This window comes from Castanea sativa, chromosome 11 (assembly GCF_040712315.1).
Source record: "Castanea sativa cultivar Marrone di Chiusa Pesio chromosome 11, ASM4071231v1".
In the NCBI taxonomy this organism is placed as follows: Eukaryota; Viridiplantae; Streptophyta; class Magnoliopsida; order Fagales; family Fagaceae; genus Castanea; species Castanea sativa.
The window spans coordinates 21,922,120-21,936,742 of record NC_134023.1 but is presented as its reverse complement, the minus strand read 5'-3'; the positions used below and the strand labels follow the sequence as shown (position 1 = coordinate 21,936,742).

Below are 14,623 nucleotides of genomic sequence, written 5' to 3'. Positions count from 1 at the left end.
GTTATTATTAATTTGATAAAAATGTATGATTAGTTATTTAAATTCTATTTGTAAATGCATCCAATGATTGTTGTCTTAACAACCTTTAAACTGTTAATAATTTTTTAAACTATTATATAATATAGTTGTATTGTATATAACGTGTAAGTTCTCTATACAGAAAAATCATTAAAAAAAATCATCTTATATTTTTACTCGTGCCTACCCCCAAGCAATAAATTTCTGGCTCTGCCATTATTGACCTCCTCTAGAAAAAAATCTTGGAGCCACCATGGTTTATAATGAAGCCTGTTTCTTTCATTTACGCCATTAACCCGAATCGGTACAAGGCTTGGGTCATCAAACCGTTCGTGGTTTCACGAAATAAAAGAATTAATGGCTTCCAACTTAGATATGTATTCCCACCAAATACATATAGCCAATAAATCAATCAGAGGGTTTCACGCAATAAATAAATACATATGAGTCGCCCAAAGAATCCACAAGATGGTAACTCAAAACCAATTTGATAGTTTCATATATACTTCTGTATATCAAAGACTAATAGCAACAATATATAACAACTTTCTACAATTTGTCTTCCTTACAAACTCTATTTACTGTATTTGTTTTATTGTTGCACTGTGAGATTGTCTACAGTTGTTGTTTGAAAGGAATAATGTTAGAAAAGAATAAACCAATTACGTTACTATGGAATCCCAATATCAAAATCAATATCACCACCGAAAGTAATATTAACGCAAATCCTTTGAGTTTATGATACAAATATTGTGCTACCTTAACCCACTTTTTATTTACTATACATTTGAGGAGAGGTATCTGACCTTTAAACTTGTTTTGGAACTTTGCTGGCTGGTGTTATAAAAAAGAGAAGGCCTGTTGCAAATACTAAATTTTAGATAGAGAGAGAGAGAGAAGGGAAAGAAGAACGTTCAGTGAGAAAAGTATAAAAAAGAAGTGATGTTTTATTTATAACTACTGCCCCAAGAGTTGTGTCTCTAGTTTATAATAATAGGCAGTTTTTTTTTTATTATAATTTTTTTAAAGATGAACGTTTAAATGAAAAGATGTAATTGTTGTGTTTTTAATCATAGATGTGGTATTAATTTATGTAACCATGTGGCGCAATGAGGTGTGGTCAACAAAAAATTAAACATTTCGACTATTAGTTATTATATAAATAACCTCAGTAAAATAAAGAGTTTTTGTGAAAAGTGAAGGAAAAAATTAAAATTTTATATATCATTAGTGGTGGGCCCAAAACTTACACTTGGTTTTAACTGGCTTTCTCCTTATTTCCGCCCAACTGGGGTGGATGAGAAATGTCAGCTTGGATGGAAGCTATTCTCTTAGTTTTCTCTTCTTTTCCTTCCTCTAGTGCCAACCAAACAAAACCAAACAAGGAAAAATGTCATGCCACTAACATTTCTTTTTTCTTATCTTCTCTTCTTCCCTTTCCAAACAAAGCCTTAGAGCGTTCACATTGGTTAGCACACAAAACACTAAAAAGCATGCTACACTGGTGGTGGTAAGCTTCAAATTTTATACAAACTGGCTATAGATTATTGTAGCAAAAAGTAATAAACAAAATTAGTTTATTCCATGGGCGTCACATGTTCTCATTCTTATCACACAAAGTGATAAAAAAGAATAAAGAAAGAATAATTAAATGAAGTGATATAAAAATAAAATTTTTGATATTGAGTGTATTGTAAAGTGAGATGTTCAAAGGTATTTACTAAGTGAGTTTAAGTGAGCAAGTATGTGTCTTATAAAAAGTAAAAACTCTAGTGTTGGAAAAGTGTAAAAGGCAAAAGTTGCATGTGTGTGTTTAAGGGTTATGTGTGCTTAGGAAAATTATTAGTTTACATGAATATTATTGTTTAAAGTGTGCATTGTATGCATATACATATGTTGTACATTAGTATAAACTAATGTCAACTAATAATTGTTTATCTATATAAAAGCTTCTGGTCTTTGTTTAAATAAAGATTTGTTTTAGGGTCCTTGTAACAAAATCCTTTGTTTTGTTCTTCACTTTGTGTCGTTCATTTTAGATTTGCATACCACGGGTGCAAACCTACTCCGTAAAAGTAATACTCTTGCGGCCTTGCCTCAAACCAAACCAAAACAAACCTCTCTCTCTCTCTCTCTCTCTTCCCACTCATGGGTAAGTCATAAGTGTGAATGGTACCTCTTTCTTTTCGAATTTGACTCGTTTGTACCACATAAAAATTAGATAAAAAGACAAGATTTTGAAGACCAAAAGGCGTACGTCCGTTGATCTTGGTGAACCTGAGACATTGATCAATAAATTACTAATGTAAGGTAAAAATAGCCTCAGTCTCATCTTCTTCTTCTTCTTCTTCACATTGTTGTTAATCTCTTTTATGCTTTTTCCTGGAAATGGTTAAGTAATTGGAAATTTATATATCAAACAAGTATAAAAGATATTGCAATGCATGTGTATTGTCGTATGGACGGAAAAAAAATACCATTATTCAAGAAAGGTAGGCAGGAAAGTAACGGTAAGTAACTGTTTTCATTTGACTTGAAGTAAACCTCTTCTTTAGTTATTTTACATATTTTCTACCGTTTGAATATGACTTCGGTCATTCTTTTAACATTTTCTTACATGCCTTGTGCATTTATTTGTTTTTATTTTTTTATAACCAAGGCTAAGTATGCCAAATTACAATAGACTCTCTTATTAAGCAAATAGTTTTTTTTTTTGGGTAGTCTCAATTTTTCTTACTTTCATCATGGACGTGAAATGGTATTTACTATTTCCTTATTTTCTTCCAAGCTGGTTCCTTCATGCTTATTGAACCTTTATTGTTCTGTATATAAAGGGCATTTGGGATTTTGGCACATAGACTGACTATACAGAAGCGAAAATGATTGAGAAAACCGAGTTGAAGAAGGATGAAAGTTCGGGTAGAAGCTTAATAGGTTTGCTGTCTTTGTCTATCAAGGGTGTTCTCAATGTGCTCTTTAATAATAACAGGTTTGTAAACACATGTAGATTATAATATGAATATTACTTTTATAGTTTTATGCAATTGTTTTTAAAATGTCAACGCATGTGGATGATAGAATGAATAATATATGGAGTCATTATTATTTTTGCCAATTATTGTTGCACATAGCTAGTTACACAGCCTGTGAAATGGTGTATACGATTTCACGATTTCAACCCGTGTACATGCACACTATTTGTGAAAATCATTACTCTATTATTTTTGACAATGATTGACTGTACTGAAGCGAACAAGAAACTAAAATGATGGAGTCAATGGTGGAGAAGACTGAGATGGAGAAGGAAGAAATTCAGGGTACAAGCTTAGTAGATTGGGTATTCTCTTGGTCTCTCAAGGATGTTTTCAATGAAGATCTTCATAAACACCAGGCTTGTCCACCATGAAGCTCTCACCCTCCTCTTTCTAATTAAAATAAGTTTCAACACAAGTGGATTAATATGATATGAATAATGTTTTCAGGTGGAAGGGTAATATTGATTTCTTAAAAAAAAAATCAATAATTACTAATGTGCCCTGTTATAGGTATATCACTTTTACCGAGATTTACCATTGACACCACTTTTATTATGCAGTAATCACAACACATGTTACGAGCAATTCTGAAAATAAAGTTTTAAAAAATGTTTTGTTCCTAGATTTATTCATAAAATCCATTGTATAGCCAAATATGTAGAACAGAAGGAATAATACCTCTGACTAGAAGTAGATTTGTATATTAAACAGTGTTTTTTATTTTTTATTTTAATAAAAAATAAAGTTAGTCTAAAATTACACTGACCCTACTAGCCATTCCCTTGTTGCTCAGTAGCTGAAATTAGGATTTAAAACAGCATGAGAGAGGCCAATACTAAATGACTTTTTTCCTTATAAAGTAATTAAAGTTTTAAATGAAAAGAAAAAAAGAAAAAAGAAGACTAAAATGACATATTATAGTTGGTGGAGAATAAAGTAGAACACTAAGTCTAAGAGCGAGATAGGTCATTTTTATTCAAATTTTGTATTTAGTTCCTTATATCTTGTCATGTAAATCTTGATAGGAAAGGAGAACGCGCTATGACTAAATAGTATGACATCAAGCTTTTAGCCTTACCAAATAGTTGAATTATTATGATTTGATTTAACTAATTTGATACAAAATTTTCATAACCTATTTGTTCTGTATGTTACCATTTTTAATAAAGAGATATAGTGCTGCAATTATTTATATATCATGTAATGTTTATCACATTTCTACATGTGCTTATCTTTCCTCTGATTAAAATTTTTCACTTAGGTAAGAAAGATCCCAGAGACATTCTCCTCAACCACAGAGTACTTGACCTCATTCTGTGGTCCACTTGTTGAAGAAACTCATGCTGACTTGTTGTGAAGCATGTCAACAGTATCCCAAGCACCTATGCATGCAATATTTTCTGTTGGGCAATCTATGAAATGTAAACCACCCAAAGACCTCTTTTACCATGTTACACTTGAAAGTTTGAAAAAATTTGAGATTCATGGTGTTAGATATGAACTTGAAGTTAGAGACATCATTGCCATAACAGATGTAAGACCAAAATGCATTGATGACTTAGAAAAACCAAACAGGTCCTATCTTGTTGCTTTTGTTCTGAGCGTGAGATACAAAAGATAGCTGACAATATTATCCTCAAAGCCTATCTTGTTTGAACGTGACAAGAACAAAAAGAGATAGACTCTTTATGCAGTTCCCTTGATAAACATGACCGCGAATATTCGTAAATGGGGGGCCTTGAACTCTAAGTTGGAAGGTGGGAACTTAAACATCATTCAGAATGTCCTGCAATCTAGTTCTATGGTAAGAATTTTGGTGATTGCTTATTTCATATGGCATATTAATATTAGGCATAAATTCGCTGTGGTTGGTCCCTAAACTTTAGCACATTAGCAATTTTAATTCCTAAAGTTTAAAGTGATCACTTTTAGTCCTTTAGATGATGTGTCCAAATTAAAAACTAACATGACATCACTCCATAGGGACTAAAAGCGGTCACTTTAAGCTTGTTAAGGACTAAAATTGTCCACTTCAAATTTTTTCGGGACTAAAAGTGATCACTTCAAACTTTAGGGACTAAAATTGGTCTTAAACTCAAGTTTTGGGACAACAGTTATTGTAGCCTTGCTATTTTAATTAGCAATAATTTTTTTTGACCTCCCTTTATTTATATTATGTAGGATGCTACAAATTGTACTACCTTCCTTATTGAAGAAAATTGCAGTGCTGCCTTTGCAGCTATTAGTTCCAGAATCTGCTCTTCTGATTTAAATGATTCCCAAGAAGATGCAGTTCTTAGCTGCTTGGTAACTAGGGAATGCAATCATCAGAATACTGTCAAACTAATATGGGGCCCTCTGGGAACTGGGAAAACCAAGACAATTGGTGTGCTCTTATTCTCTGCTTAGAATGAAATGCAAAACACTTACATGTGCCCCAACTAATACTGCTGTTTTGGAAGTGACACAGAGGCTTCTAAAGAACGTGACAGAGTCACTTGAATATGATACTTATGGGCTTGGAGATGTGGTTTTATTTGGAAATGGGAAGCGAATGAAGATTCTGGATTGCCATAATTTCCTTGGTATATTCCTTGATAATCGAGTTAGCATACTACATAAATGCCTTGTTTCATCATCTGGTTGGAAAGGTAGTTTAACATCAATGATATGTTTGCTGGAGGACCCTAGATGGCAATACAATTTGTAGTTGAATGACAGAAGCATGATAGAAAATGAGGAGGAGAAAATTGAAGGAAAGAAGAGCAAGAAAAATGTGAGGAATGTTATTATTAAAGCCTTAAATGAAAACAAAAATAAGAAAAACGAAGGACAGGTAGTTGACAAATGTGATAGTCATTTATCGTTTGAGGAATTTGTTCAAAGGGGATTCAATTGCATTTTACAGCGTTTGAAGTATTGTAATGTAAATTTGTGTACACACTTATCGACTTCTTTCATTTCATTAGAAGTGGTAAAGAAGATGAAGTTAGCTCTTGATTTGCTCACATCTCTAGAAAAATTGTTAAGAGTAATGTTTCTATTGCTGACGAAGAATTAGAGCAAGTCTCTGAAGCAAATGATCAAAGATTTGGTCACTTGATGAAATATAGTTTTGTGAGAGGAGATTGCCTTCGGATACTTAGAACAATTCCAAAAAAATTCCCTGTTCCAGATTTTAGAGATGAGTGGGCGATTAAAAAATTCTGCCTAGAAAATTCATGTCTATATTTCTGCACTGTATCAAACTCTGCTTAAGGAATGTGAATCCACCATTCCTTTACAACTTCTTGGCCTCTGCCTCGCTATTCTCATTGGGGATGAGCAGCAACTTCCTGCGATGGTTAAAAGCAAGGTTCGAGTTTTATTATTATGACTCTCTAGATGTTCGTCTGTCTTTACAAATTATTAATAGAGTTTATGTATCTTTAAAATTTTCAATTATTAGGTTTCTGAGGAAGCAGAATTTGGAAGAAGTTTGTTCCAAAGGCTGGTATTGCTTGGAAAAAATAAAAACCTTCTCAATGTCCAGGATAGGATGCATCCATCCATAACCTTGTTTCCAAATAGGATGTTCTATGAAAATCAGATTTTGGATGGCCCCAATGTCAAAGAAAGAAGGTATGAGAGGTGATTCCTCCAGCGAAATATGTTTGGCTCCTACTCTTTCATTAATGTTGCACATGGGAAAGGGGAATTTGATTACAGCCATAGTCTCAAAAATATGGTTGTGGTTGCTGTAGCATCTGAGATAGTTGCAATCATTTTCAAAGTTATGTCTAAATTTACAACTAATCGTAGTCTCAATTTTGCTGAAATGTTATGCTAGGAATGTTAATTATGGTTAGCTTGGTTATAGATAATTTAATGAGTTTAATAACTCTCTTTCTTATTTGTTTCTCCTGCCACTGCTAAAGAATCTGTTTGCACAAAAAAAAAGGTTAAAGTTGGTATTATCTCACCATACAAGGCACAAGTCTATGCAATTGGAGAGAAGGTGAAAAACTACAGTGCTGATTCTAATGATGACTTCTCAATTAGTGTTCGCTTTGTTGATGGTTTCCAGGTTGGTGAGGAGGATGTAATAATTATCTCAATTGTTGGATGTAATATGAATGGAGTTGTTGGTTTTCTTGAAAATCATCAAAGAGCAAATGTGGCACTAACCCGTGCAAGGTAACACATTATAGACTTGACTATGGGCATGGTTTTACTCTACAGGCATTGCCTTTGGATATTGGGAAATGAAGCAACTTTAACTAAAAGTTGTACTATTTTGAAGGAATTAGTCATTGATGCGAAGAAAAAGGGGAGTCTACAATGCTGATGTAGACGAGCTTGGCTCAGGCTATTATGGTTGCCTTGGTTGAGCATAACTAAATACACATTTTACTCAACATGGATTCCTTTCTGTTTAGAAAGGCCAAATGGAAGGTATGCTGATCCAAAGTTTTCTCTTCATATTTCTAGTGATACATCAACCATTTTCTTTGTTATAATCTGCTTCTTTAATATTAGGATTTGAATTCCATATTCCTAGATTATTAATGTTAGTGTTGTGATTGGGTTCAAACATTAATCACTTGACACATACTTCATTTTTGTTTTTGTTTTTTATAGGTCTCTTTCAGCAATGAAATTTTTGAATTCCCTGTCGAGAGTGAAAAATGCTGAGACTTGTAAACAAGTGCTTACTTTATTGGAAAATCTAGCAAATGGTTGGCGTCAATCACACAAGAATAAAAACCTCTTTTTTTATCAGGGAACTTCTTCCCAATTATTAGAGCAGTACAAGCTCAATGGGTGTCTGAATCTTGTTTGGACTGCTGACATCCTCAAGGAAAATTCATATTACATTCAAATTTTGAAGGTTTGGGATATTTTGCCATTATCTGAAATACCAAGAGTAGCAAATCATCTTGATGTCTTATTTGAGAATTATATAGTGGATAAGGTGAGTCAATGCAAATACAAATCTCTCAACGGGTATGCATTTGTCTGAATTTATGATTTGTCAATTAGCTTCTAATCAACTTTTTTTTTTCTTTATATATATATAAAATGATGTTTCTGAAGCTAAATGGTGAATTCCCCCCCCCCCTTCTCTACAATCCATTGGACCTTTGACCTATGGGAAAGAAACACAGATTGAAAACTGTTTGCTTTCTTCATTTGGACTGAATTCTTTGTCTTTCTTGTACCAAATAATTTCAGTTGAGAGAATCCTAAATGCAAAGACTCTGACTGCTGCAAGTCCCATGGCCCCTGCATGCAGTCTCTACCTTGGTCATGTGAAATATGGTCTGCCCTGATAGTATAATGGATTTTTGGTTTCATCAAAACATGCCATGAACTTCTGTGTCGCCTGAATATACAGTCCAGCAAATTTTCCATCTGCAACGTTGCCAATATCCATGCAGTGGTCAACATAGGATGAAGACAGCTTACAGATGTGTAATCATTTATTTGCACTTATGCTATGACAGATTGGTGGTCACTGAGGCATGAGAAGAGGAACTTTACTGCAATGCAAATACAAATCTCTCAATGGGTAAGCATTTGTCTGAATTTATGATTTGTCAATTAGCTTCTAGTCAACTTTTTTTTAAAATAAAAAATGTTGTTTCTGAAGCTAAATGGTGAATTTTTCCCCCCTTCTCTACAATCCATTGGACCTTTGACCTATGGGAAAGAAACACATCCAACTCACAACCAAGGAGACATTGAAGACTTGTAAAAAGTGGAAACATTCACTTATATGCTATTCTAGTTAGAGTTTCTGGTTGGAGGCAACATGGTACAATGAAGTTTGCCTAAACTAAGGAATCTGTCAATTATACTTAAAGAAGGCTGTTCAAGAGTCTTCATCTATTTATAATTACTATTTAAGCAAAGGCATTGTTACAGAATATGTGCCTTGGGCCTGCAGGGTGCGGGAAAGAAGAAAATCAAAACTTTTATGTGGACTTACTCAAACTTGGAAAAAGAAAGTAGCTGACTATTAAGATGTTCATCGTGGAACCCTAACTAAACATTTTATTTACTATAGGTGTTTATTTGTTCCAATGAGATGGTCAATTGACTCATGTAGTTGTCTTGAAGCTGATCCTCTGCTGTCACTACCAGAACCATTGGCTTCACTTAGTCAGAGGGATTATTTAGAATCATCATCTACAACTTATATGTAAGTAACAATTTCAATTTTTCAACTATTATTTATTAGTCAATTTTTCTTAAGAATAGCTTAAACAAAATTTAAAAAAGAGTATGCATTAGATTATCAAATGGGAGTTACCATGCTGTTGGAGTAAGGTGTCAATTAGAAACATATTCAGAAAGTTCTGTTTTGCTTTAGGTGAACTAGCTCTGCTACTTGCCAAAATCATGATACTAAAAATATTGTGACCAACAATTGCTAGTGGATTTAATTTTAGTCCCATAATCCCCCAATACTATATATATCATGACACATCAAATCCATGTGTCATGTTGGTATTTGAAGATATCCCTATAGAGGACTTACATATATTTAAATATTCGGGGTTTTCTTTCCCTTAACTTGTTTGTGGAACTTGGCCAAGTGGAAATTCCCTAGATTGTACAGTATTAGATTTACTAAATACTTTTCATAATAGCTTTGTCATTATCAATATAACTCCAAATTTATGACAAATCTACCACCTCGGTGTGCAACATTTTAATTTTTTTCCCTTTATAACCCTATTTTGCAAATGATATTTTGAGGTTTCAAGATGCATAATCAGAACTTTATGTGTCATTTTTTTTTGTTACTTTCCTTCCTTTGAAGACAAGACATGCATGTTTTATTGAAGGCTAGTATGAAGGAATAATTGTTTCTCCTGTGAATGACATTCAGAAATAACTCCACTATGGGGAGAGGTGTTGTTAGGAAATGGCTAAGAAAGTTGCCTAATGAGGAATGAGGTAGGTTTACATTCTTCATGGGAATAGAATATCGATTCTTCATTTTTAACATATATTCAAAATATTCTAAAACAAAATTAAAGCATTAGTAGGTCCAAAATATTTTCATGATTAATAAAGGATGATTTGTTGTTAGGTAAGGCTTGATCAATTAATTAATATCTAAGATGTGTACTTTAATCATTAAGCTACTGTTTATCTAAATTTTCTGTTTTAGGCTGCTCACAATTGTTGACTACAGCTCAGCTTTATGAGTCATGAAGTATATTATATTACACGAATTGTTTTCATCATTAAAAAGAAACAGAAAAAAAGAAAAAGAAAAAAGAAGAGATCCAAATTCAATGATGACTACATCTCATCTTCTAACATATAAGAATATACATCTCACCTAACTCGTATTAAATAAGTCATAGCATTCATTCTTCATTTCTCTTCATTTCAGCAGTCCATATCTTTAGAGAATAAGAAACAAATGGGATATGATTAGAAAGGACGGGAACCTCAAAATCCAGCAACAGCGCTCGAGTGTTCAGCTTTCGGGTATGGTATACATGTTTATTGCATTTATTTATTTTTTTTACATATGCTAATGATGTAAGACAGATCCGAAGTTTAATAGCAAAGTATTTGGGATACATTCATGCTTAAAATTTTGAATTTTATTTAATCAATTGATATCAGAGCAATCTCTCTATGTTCATTAGCTATATGATTTTTTGACTTTATTTAATAGATGCAGTTAACGTCTAGAGATCATTGAAATTGTGTCTATAATGCCAAAATCTCCAATTTGTTTGAATATTGTGTCTATAATGCCAAAATCTCCAATTTGTTTGAATTTTCTTTTGTGTTATCTATCTACCTACTCAGGATCAAAACTAAAACAGATATTATATCCAAAATCAAGCTTTGTCTAATATTATGCAACCTTCATGCAAAAGACCAGAACATAGAAATATGGCACTAAGCTATCCAATTCCCATTGCATTCTATTAACATTTTTCTGTTTAGTACTAATTCACTGCAATAATTGTACAAAAGAATATGAAGGTAAAAATTCATAGGTAGATTAGAGATAGAAATTGCACAAGAGAATATAAAGATAGAAATTCATAGGTAGATCAGAGATAGGGAAGAAGACTGTCAAACTGGGTAAATTCTCAGAATTAACACAACATGTTCCAAGAAAACTATTCAAATGGTAGAATGTGATAGTCAGCTTAAAATAATAAGATGCCATTTGGCCCATTTGGGGGCTACCTTATAACAACACATTTTAGTGAGGTGTTAAAGCCGTTGGGGCTCTAAATGAGCTGAAACAACTGGTCATCATTCTTCTTCTTTTTTATTTTTTTTCTCATTCGCTCTAATAAGGACTGCATACTTATTGGGTACAAAGGAATGGCAACAATTATCTATTTACTTTTTTTTTTTTTTAAAGTAGCGAGGTAGAAGCTTTTGTGACCTGATTTATTGTGATACAATTTTGTAAAGAGCTTCAAATTTTGTTAAAGCCGTGTCCCATTTTTTTTTCGTTCCCGATACACTCACCACCTCGTTCTGGTTTCCTGAAGAACAATCCCAGCTCATCACAGACAACGCAAAATCGTAGATCAAGCTTCTTCTTCTCTGTTTCCTTTTTACTCTTTTGTTCTTTGTTTTTTTGAGTCTTCTGACTTTCATCTCCTGCTCTTAGTTTCTTTGCTTTGTTTCTCTTTTTTCTTTCTTTTTAGTTTTGTGAGCTTAGTTAGTAGTCATGTGACAAAGCATTGGAAAGTAGCAAAGAGAGTTTGAACTTTGAAACTCTCCAACTTTTTTATTAAGGATGGGTTTGGATTGGGCGTATCAGCCCAACGTCTGCGTTTCATGATTTTTTTTTTTTTTTTTTTGCTGGACGCGCACTTGTCACTGTTCATTGGCCATGAACAGTGATTTTAGGCCAATAAACAGTGATTTTAAGCGTAAACAATGTTTTTAACCCATTAAAAAATTATTTTACTACAGTGTTTTTCAGTTTCAGTTTTTAGCTGTACCCAAACAGACCTTAAGTCTAACCCTTCCCCCAAACGTAAATATACTATCTTTATTTCTTTCTTTTTTAAAGATTTTTTAACTTGTGGCTTTATTATTATTATTATTATTATTATTATTATTATTTTTTCATTATCTACGTACTAGTGGTGTGCAAAAAATTGACGAGCTGAAAAAATCGGCCGAAACCGACCGAACCGAGTTCAATTTTTCGGTTCGATTTCGGTTTGAATTTTAGAAAACCAAAATATTTCGGTTCGGTTTCGGTGCTGGATTTTTTCACCCCGAAACCAACCGAACTGAACCGAATATATATATATATATATATGTGTGTGTGTGTGTGTGTGTGTGTGTGTGTGTGTGTGTGTGTGTGTGTGTGTGTGTGTAGCTTTAAGACATAAATCAATAGTGGCTTAGTGGTATAGTCCCTATGTGTTGCCTAACTGATCCCTAGGTCGAGCCTTCGCATGGGCGCTTTTTTTTGCAATTTTATTTTTTAAAACCCTAGTAGTTTATATAAATACCCCCCTATTCTTTTCTCTTCCTTTCTTTAGCCGCCCCCTTCCCCAATGTTCTCTATCTCTCTCTACCCTTCTCACTTCAGCAGTTCATCGCCTCTTTTTTTCTTTTTTCTTTTTTAAAACCCTAGTAGTCTCATGGACCTTCAAATACCCCCCTATTCTTTTCTCTTCCTTTCTTTAGCTGCCCCCTTCCCTAATGTTCTCTGTCTCTCTCTACCTTTCTCACTTCAGCAGTTCATCGCCTCTTCCTTTTTTTTTTTTACTTTCTCTGAGTCTCATGGACCTTCAAGCCGCCCCCTCCCCCAATTTTCTCTGTCTCTCTCTAGTCTCTACCCTTCTCGCTTCAGTAGTTCAGTGCCTCCTCATTTTTTCCCTTTCTCTGAGTCCCATGGCCGTGCCTCTCTCTTCTCTATGAGTCACATATCTTTGCCGCCGCCTCTAGACGAATCAGCCTTTGTCGCCACCTCCACATGCCGGCCTCCCTACATCGGCTTGATCTTTTCATTCTCAGTTTCTCACGGTGACATTTCTCGATAACCCTCTCTCTTTTTTGTATTTTGGGTTTTGTTTAATAATGAATCAATACTATTTTCAGTGAATCTGTGATTGTGATTTTGAGTTGTTATTTTCTTCTTGAAAAATTGATAACCCCATGTGATGTTGAGGTTTTTTTTTTTTTTTTTTATTTTTATTTTTTCTTTTTGTGACTGTGAATCTGTGATGTTGACTGAAACCGAACACTGATCGAAAAACAGACCAAAAACTGAAACAAACCGAAACCGACAGTGTTTCAACTATTTCAGTCGGTTTCGGTTGACAACTTTGGAAACTGAAAATTTCGGTTTCGGTTGGCCAATTAAAAAAAAACCTACCGAAACCGAACCAAAACACCCCTATCTACGTACATATTATATTACTGTTTTAAACTTTTAATATTCTAAAAAGTGATAATTGTAATTTAGGCAGATATTTAGGCATAATATTGATATACTAGTTGAAACATAGACTTATAATTTTAATATTTTCAATAAATTATATAAGAAATATATGTATATAAATAAAATAAAATAAAAAACCAGTAATATTGATTTTTTATTTGGTATATGTTTATATAATGTGAAACGGTTTTCTTAGCAATATATTAAAAATAAGAAATAATTACACTTTGCCCACCTGTGATTTGCCTCTAATTCTATGTGCCTACCCGTGGTTTAAGTTTTGACACTTTGTCCACTTGTGGTTCCCACCGTTACTCTGCCGTAACCCACCTCTCCCTCAACCGTTACTCTAACACGTTTTCTTTCAAAATCAAAACACAAAACTAATCAAAAAGTTATGGTTTTTGATTGCTTAAAACATATGCCCAGAAAATCAAACCCAAGTCAACCATTATAAATATCATATTTTCCTTTCTTATATCATAACCATTCATTCCTCGGAGACCAAAGATTATATGATATTTATAATAAAAGAGAGAGAGAGAGGGAGAAAGAACGCAGCAGAGAGAGAGAGAGAGAGGGGGAGAAGGCCGGTGAAGATCAAGTGTCGTTAGAAGGACAAAGCTGGCGGTGATCGGCGTTCACCAAGCAGTAGCGCCTCATCCGCCTCTCCACTACTGCTATTCCTCCTCCCCACTGCCAGACTTGGAGCACCATCCCCAGCGTCACTGATTCGAGAGATCACCAGACGCTCCACGCCCGGTCAAGAGGAAATCTTCAGAGCACCATCATGACTACGATCGCGACCGTGACTATGATCGTGGCCGTGACTTCGCTGGTATATAGGGCTAGATTGGCTTTCTCGCTTAGATCTCTCTCTCCCTCCCTCCCTCCCTCCCTCTTCTTTTCAAAGTTTAGATTTTTTTTAGTTATAGATTGTTGATGATTTTTTTCTTTTTGGATTGTTGTGAAGTTTCAGGATCAGTGGGTTTTTTTTCTTGATTTGAATATGAGGCTAATTTGTTTATTTACTGCTTCAATTGGTTTTAGAGTAGTTAAACTGATAAAGTTCAAATTGTTATGCTTTAATGTTATGGAAAGTTGCAATTTTGAATTGGGTTCGTTGTAATTT

The 14,623-nt window shown here is 33.8% G+C and overlaps 1 protein-coding gene and 1 pseudogene across 1 annotated transcript in view; both read left to right on the top strand.

Moving 5' to 3' along the window:
• The first annotated feature begins 5,463 nt into the window (after positions 1 to 5,463).
• On the top strand, positions 5,464 to 7,380 carry LOC142616226 (putative ATP-dependent helicase C29A10.10c; annotated as a pseudogene).
• A 3,010-nt stretch (positions 7,381 to 10,390) lies between these two features.
• Positions 10,391 to 14,623, top strand: part of LOC142614507 (uncharacterized) — a 36,409-nt gene continuing 32,176 nt past the window's right edge. The window contains exon 1 of the mRNA XM_075787032.1: positions 10,391 to 10,541. The gene's annotated coding sequence lies outside the window, so the exon portion shown is untranslated. The remainder of the gene's footprint in view (positions 10,542 to 14,623) is intronic.